Below are 7,815 nucleotides of genomic sequence, written 5' to 3'. Positions count from 1 at the left end.
AAAAGGTCAGTGCTGTAGGTATATGTGCGGCCTTAGTCATTTTACCATAGTTTAATTGTGCCTTAAATGGGCACTTGCGAGCTGTGAAAAAAATCTCTGTGAGATGTTTGCTGGCCCCAGGTGGGCACTTCTGAACTCCGCATTTGCATTCCGTCAGGCACTGGGAGTCAGCAAAGCTGCACATTTGTCTGGGGCAAATGTCAAGTCCGTGGGCATCAGAGATCTAAAACACAAATGATCCTTGTGTCATTTACATCCAGGAGGGGCTGCCCGATGGTGGACCAGGCCGGCGAATGTAGATCGTCAAGATATATTTCCTAATTGTCAGCCATGATTTTATATTGTTTCAATAAAGGAATTCACGTCCGCCTCCTTTTCCTACCAATCTTGCTAATACCGCTTGAAATGTTGTGGCTTCCCCGTGCCAGAGGTTCTGTATTATCTTACCAGCAGTCGGAACACGGCCGGTAATTACGCTGTTTTTCCCTGAAAGTAGAGGACTATAATAATTAGGATGTTTAAAATATCTCTCCCGCAAAACGCTTACAGTTCAGGAGGAAGGAGGAGTGGCCAAGGATTTCCCCGCGGAGAGGGCTCCCGCTCTCCACGCACGCCGGGAATTCATTCCCGCCTTCCTGGCCTCCGGCGGGCCTGGGGGCAGCTCGCCGCGCGCCCCAAGGGGTCCCCTGCTTGCCCGTCACTTGGCGACGTCAGCGCTACCCTTCGCCCGGAGAGCGAGACAATGCCTTGTGAATTTTCGCAGGTAGTAAGCGTCTCTCCACTCGCTGCCCGTCTTCTTTGGGGCGTTGGGGGGAACATATTATGTATTCTTTCGGGATGGATGGAAACTGGCCGCACCCAGCCTGGCTGGTCCCCGGAACTAACCCCCAGGCACGCATGAGGACGCGGGAGGCTCCGGGGGCGGAACCCCGCGAGGACCGCGGCCCCGCGATCCCCGGCCACGGCCACCGCCCCGCCCCCAGCCCCTGGATGGCGCGCGCGCGCTCCGGGCGGAGTGGCGGGCCCCTCGGGGGCGCGCGGCCGGCCGGGGGTCGAGCCGGGCGGGGCGCGAGGCGGGGGGCGCGGGGAGTGCGCGGAGCCCTGGCGCGGGAGCCCCGGTGACGCACCAGTGACGTCGGCGGCGGCGGGCGGGATTTCCCGGCCCCTCCCGGGCGCCGGGCGAGACCCTGCCGCGGAGTGGGCGCGACCAACATGGAAGGAGGGCGGAAAGGGTCGGGGTGGGGAGGTGGGGGTCCCGCGCTCCGCACGCCGCCGGGCCCGCACACGCTCCGGGAGCTCCGCACCGGGGGCGGGGAGCAGACGAAGTACTTTGGGTCTGAGTGACTTCTGTCGCGCGCGGGGCACGGGCTCGCTCTCCCCGGCACCCCCGCCCCCAGCCCCACGTCGTCTTTCCCCTGCCCGGGCGGGGCTGCTGACGCGGCCCGGAGACCCCGGGGAAGGCGGGCGGGGCGGGGCGGGGCGCGCCTTTCCACCGCGAGCCCGTGAGCGCCGAGGCGCGCGGGAGCCGGGGCGCGGAGCCCGAGCCCGAGCCCGCCCAGCCCCGCGCCCGGCCGAGGAGCGATGCCGCGCGGTCTGGCCGCCCCCCGCGAGCACCGCGCCGGAGACAAAGCCCGCGCGTGAGCGGCGCCTTCGGCCCGCGCGCCCCGCTCCGGGTAAGTGGGCGCCCCGCCGGCGGTCCGGGCCCGGGGTGGCTGTGGGGGAACGGGTGGCACGGCCCTGGCTCGCGACCCCGGGGCGAGCCAGAAGCCAAAGGGCAACTCGGGCGGGAAAGTCTCTGCAACTGGAGACGCGATTTGGTGCGTGTGTCGTCCTGCCGCCGTCAGTGGAAGCACGCGAAACAAATTCCTGGGGTTCCCGGGCCGCCCGCTGCGAGCCGGCCTTCGCGCTGCCGCACAGGTGGGCGTCGGCGGCGGGGCGCTGGCAGGTGAGCGCGCCCCTCGAACCCACGACCCTCGGCTGAGCCCTTGGCAAACCCGAGCGCAGGTTTGGACAGACCGCTCCGAACGCTTAGGGGGTCTCCGGGTGGCCGGTGTCTCCCGATCTCTGGGGCTTGAGGGTGGGGGGGAGGCTCCCGGGGGGCCCCTTTTCCATATGTAGGTCACGAACGCTTGCCATGCTCCAGGCAGGAACGTCCCCCGTTGAAGAGGACGGCAGTGGAAGGGCTGGTGTGGTTAGTTGGTCGTTTTATTTGTGAAAATGTTTTCGGCCAGTGCCTGAAGAAGCCCTTAGGATTTCGCAGTACCCCGGGATACCTGCCTCCGAGCAGTTCTGGTGGTGACAGGAGCCGCCAAGGCGAGGATTCCGTTTTCCCGGCCTTATGGCGTCTGTCCCCGAGGCTGGTGCTGAAACCGTCTGCACTCGGAGCGCGCGCACCCAACGGCATTGGGGGGAGCTTTGGTTTAATCTTTTAATTGCCTTAGAAATAATAACGGGAGGGTGAGCGGGGGCAGAGGTGTGGCTGGAGAAAACGTCTTAACTTGGGAGGACTGGCTTATTTTCGTGTATTTTGGGCTAGGGTGTTAGGAAATCCAAAAATGTTAAAGTTTGATCGAGTGATAAAGTGGATCCTGAATGCCGGGTCTCCCACCCTCTTCCCAGCCCCCCAACACGGCCGGTCCTCGTCTGCTTCTGTTACCTCCTAGGGCTGTAAAAGGCTGGCACAGGGCCTGCCGTTTCAGTCAGAACAGAAGGCCTCCTGGGCTGCACGTTGTTGCCCATTAAAACGTGTCAGTCTTGTCATCTGCTCGCGTGTCCTCACCGTGAGGCTTCCTTCCCACCGTGGGACGGACAGATTCCGTGGTAAATGCCTCAGAGCAGCAGCGAGACCTGGGCTCTGTGGCTGGCTTTTTGATTCTTTGGGGAAATCCTTTTCCAGATTTTTGCATGCTGCGGGGGAAGGGAGACACCCCGCCATCTGATCTGGCCCTGTTCCCTGCAAGAAGCTACTGTGGGAACAACTGAGATGTTAAACGGAAAGCCTTTTTCAGTCCCGAGAAACAAGATGTAAACTATGAATTATTTTTGAAGTGTGGACTTGGCTCAGTTATCAGTCTGGATAAAAGATGGATAGAGCACTTAATAAATAGTAGGTGTTAATGTAAACACAGGGTTTTTTTATTTTTATTTTTTTAAAGATTTTATTTGTTTATTTGACAGAGAGAGACATAGCGAGAGAGGGAACACAAGCAGGGGGAGTGGGAGAGGGAGAAGCAGGCTTCCCGCTGAGCAGGCAGCCCGACGACGACGCGGGGCTCGACGACGCGGGGCTCGATTCCAGGACCCCGGGATCATGACCTGAGCCGAAGGCAGACGCTTAACGACTGAGCCACCCAGGCGCCCCGTAAATACAGGGTTTATTGTGATGCTTTGCTAGGTAATGATGAGTAGCCTCCCCGTGGGGTTATTAAGCTGAAATAACGATTTAGGACAATGGCCTTCCTGTTTGCTCCTCTACCACCAACCCTCCTTAAAATAAAATTGCCCAACGGGAACCTGTGGAAGGTGTCTGGCAAGCTGAGAAATAGCACAACAAAAGGGTCATCCCCAGGAGTCCCATGATTGGCTAGGCAATTGCCTTTGACATTTCTCATGCAAGTAGAAAGTGAAGAAGCCGGGGGGAAAAAGCTTTTCCCGTATTCATTTTACAGTTTTTAAAGGTAAAATGACAGTCTCCAGAGTCCCCCATATCTCAGCACATTCTTTGAGGTGGTGGGACATCGGGGGGATCTTGGCGGGCACTGTCATCCCCCTGGTCCCTGGGGAAGCGAGTGCCCTGTAGCTGTCTCAGGAGGTCTGGCTTGGGCTCTAGGAGGGGTTGGGTATAATGCCGCCTCTCCCCCCTACCACTACCACCACCACAACCACCACTACACAGCCAAATGGCTGAGAAAAGACAGAAGTATGCAAGACAAATCATTCTCGCTTATTTATAGCCACATCTCACTATCACATTGTTCTTACCTTGACTCATTTTTGTTCTACTCGAAAAGGGGAGAATGCCTAAGAATGCAATGCATGTCAGTAGATTGCCCTTTTTCTTCATGACATTTTGAAATAATATCTTTAAGATCTTACCTTGATGGGGGCGCCTGGGTGGCTCAGTTGTTAAGCGTCTGCCTTCGGCTCAGATCATGATCCTGAGGTCCTGGGATCGAGCCCCGCGTCGGGCTCCTTGCTCCGTGGGAAGCCTGCCTCTCCCTCTCCTACTCCCCCTGCTTGTGTTCCCTCTCTCGCTGTGTCTCCCTCTCTCTGTGTCAAATAAATAAGTAAAACCTTTAAAAAAAAAAGATCTTACCTTGATGAGCATATACTATTCTGTAATCTCACAGATTTCCCCTTTTTATTGGTAAATATGGTAGACATGGTCAGGCATAGAGACTTATTATTATATATTATTATATTATTATTATACAGGTAGAGAGATTATTATTTCTTAAGCCAGAAACTAAAACTTAACTTCTTTAATACGCCAAAAACACTACAAAAATATCCTTTCAACAGTAGCCAGCAAGGGTATTTTAACATAATCAGAGACGCTAAGTGAGTGTCAGCAAAGAAGAAGAGGGGGGCAAATACAGTATAGAAATTAGGATAATACGACTGTAAGATCTTAACTAGTTCTTTACAACCATATGAAGAATAAACCAAATATCTTAAATAAATTAGCAGAAGTGAAAAAATGCAAATGAAATTTCCATTTAGGGAAGGAAGTAGAGGCAAGAATTACTGCTGAAAGAAAAAAAATCACCACAGAGAAAACATCGGGTACTTAAGAGAAGATCAGTTCAGTAAGCTAGCTGGAGCATTCCAAATCAGTTTAATTGTCGAGGAGCTTTTGTTAGGTGGTGTGCAGCTTTCCGAGTGGAACCCAGCAGACAAAATGGCAGGTCTAGGCAGATGGGTTGAAGATGCGGTGCTCGTGGAGTGGGCTCTGCTGTCCTAGGGGGAGTGAGGACACATATGAGGCTGTGGAGAAGCCACTGGCCCCTGAAGCCCTGAGGTTGCTGGGTATCAGCAAGCAAGTCACCAATGACCCAGCCTCAGAGGGCTAGACCTGGGAGGGAGCCCCGGTTAGCGGGCAGTGGGGTGGAGGGAGGGAGGACCAGTCTTCAAGTCCACGAGTCACATGGATGATGGCATTTCATCCTCACACCGTATGTCCAAAGTTTCTCTTGAGCAAAAAAACAACTGTCCGGGAGTGTTCTGGCAGGGTGCTTGGTGGGTAGTGGTGACTTTTTTAACTAACCAAGGAAAAGCATATACAAATGCAAGGGAGGAGCAACTGAGACACGCGGAAGGGGAGACAGGGTGATGTGTGTGGAGACCCCCTCCGGGGCACTGCGCTTGCACTCCTCTCACAAAAGCGCGGATTTCCTGCTCGCTCCGATTTCTTCAACCATTCCACCCTGGGTGGCTGGGTTGGCGCTCTCTAGTGGGCTGTGTGCTGTGAGGCTGAGGAAGGAGGGATAGAAGAAATGCTTAAAGCATCTCTCTGGGGGTCTCCCACTGACAGTCGCATGCGCCGCACGGAGCAAACAGCCCTGGGTGCACTAACTCGCACCACCTGTGCCTGTCTGCTTTTCTCATCGGTGCCTGTGTTTCCTCCCGGCATTCATGTCTAATTTGCAACGCTGGGAGCTTCTCTTCCACCCCCTGCTCAGGGTCGCCACCAAAGGAAGAGGGCTAAGGAGATCGCAGTAGGGAGAAAGGAAACTTCTTATTAGAACATCTTTACAACTACAGCAAAAGGTGTTAATATGAAAGATGTACCCTACGTGCCCCCAGAGACCCACCCCCCAAATTCTACCGTATTTACTTCTGGTGTTTTATCCCACAAATAGGTAAAATTGAGAGATCTTCACCAAAAACACGGTGCAAGTACGAAAGTCCAAGTAGGAGAAAGGGAATTTGAAACAGAAAGGAAAGAGCGAGGGAACGTTGAAGGGATTTGGGAAGCAGAGCAATGTATGAAGGTTGCTGAAGGCAATCTGTTGGGAGGAGGTTATTGTCAGTGGTGGCCCAGACGGCTCTGTGGCTCAGGTTCTGAACACTGTTGGTGAGGCAGAGGCAGGGATGGCAGACGGTGGGGTGCCTCCTCTTGGCACCCTGGGATGTTGGCGGGGGAGGGGCAGAGATCTAGCGGCATATAGGCTGGGGCAGCCTGCATTTGCTGACTACCCCACTGCACACTCCCCATACAGCAAGGTCTGCTTTCCAAGTCAAGCAACAGAACCCAGAATCAAATCACTAATACACCTTTGAAAAAAATGTTTTCTCCCCGCACCACAATATCCACTGTTATTGGGAAATTCTGGCAGCCGAGGACCCTCCCCCCACACACATACAAACTGAATCTCTGTGGCCTGATGACCTCCTTTTTATCTGTAAGACCCGCTATCACAGTGGCCTCTACCTTCCCATCTCTCCTTATCTGTATGAGCTTCCAGACACACCCAAGAACTGGTATCCTCCCCTGAAAGGTTTGTCTAGCCTGATCCAGGGAGGCATCGGCCCTCTCCTGTTGCCCTGGAGTACCTGCTGTGCATGCCCTTGGTGGAAACTGTAGGGAAGGAAAAAAAGCTTTTCCTCTACCCTCTTAGGTTTAGTGACTGGAGCCTGTGAATTAAACTGACAACAGGAGAGATTAACAGGAGAAAAAGAGCCAAATTAATAGGAGAAAAAGTTTATTGTACACGCACACAGGAGCTTCACAGGGAAGAAGAGAAATCCTGAAGAAGCAGTTAGGTTTGGGAGCTTATATAGGATCTTTAAAAAAAGGGGGAAATAAATTGTGGGAAAGTGACAAGACAGAGAAAAAGGGATATGAGCTTTTAGGGGCAGTAAATTGTGGGAAGGTAAATACAGGAGGAAGACTTATGGAAGATCAGAGTTATTTTAGCAAGGTTTGTTTGTGCAGACCATCTTGGTGCCCGCTTTCTCTCTCCAGTGATAATGGTGGTTTTCTTCCTTCTGGTAGGGGAGATGGAAGGGACAAACCCCTTCACAGAAAGAAACAGACCTCTTGGCAGAGAGGGTGAGGCCAGGGAGTTCTTCTGTGTCTGCTGTTTCTTACTTGCATTTGGCTCAAAATAGTCCTTATGCCAAAGTGGCATATTTGGGGGTGGTATATTCTGAACTCCCTTCAGAATGTCCAGCAGGACCTTTCCCTTAGTGCAATCTAGAGCCCAAAGCCTGTGTTATGCCAAACAGCATGAGTAATCCCTATTTGGTTTTAGTTCCTGTTAATTTGGGGAAAATTCTCTTTTCCCTGTGCCCCATGGGGCTCCAGTGGTCTATAGATTCTTATTTACCCCCAACCCCTGTGGGACCACATGCACGAGGGAAGGCTGCATCCTGGCTACGGAGACAGATTATATAAGTGTACAAGTGTATGTTTGATGGTATATAAAGGGGGAAACAGGTGTCACAAGGGTGTAAAGACACAGTCAAGCTCCTGAACTCTTAAGGGCAGTGGTGGCTCTGGAGTGTGGCCAAGAGGGGATGAGGGTAGAGCCTGAGTGGAGAATCTGAAGGCATTGAACCTTAAGGAAAACAATGAAGGGAAACTGGCAGTGATGTCAGCCACTGAATTTTTTCTGGAACAAGGTGAGCTATAGATACATTACTTGGCCTTCATCAGCATCACATACCCTCTCCTTCAGTTGAATTGTATCTAGCAGGGATGAGGTCACTGGAGCCTTCTGCTCACCCAGACCATCTGGGTACCCGTGTAGACCCCACTCTGGACCCACCACCCCATTACCCTGTCCCTGTCTGGAGTAGCTTTACCTCCTC

This window comes from Eumetopias jubatus, unplaced genomic scaffold (assembly GCF_037043125.1).
Source record: "Eumetopias jubatus isolate StellerSeaLion01/CBP00866 unplaced genomic scaffold, mEumJub1_p1.0 scaffold_17, whole genome shotgun sequence".
Lineage (NCBI taxonomy): Eukaryota > Metazoa > Chordata > Mammalia > Carnivora > Otariidae > Eumetopias > Eumetopias jubatus.
This window is presented reverse-complemented; position numbering follows the sequence as displayed.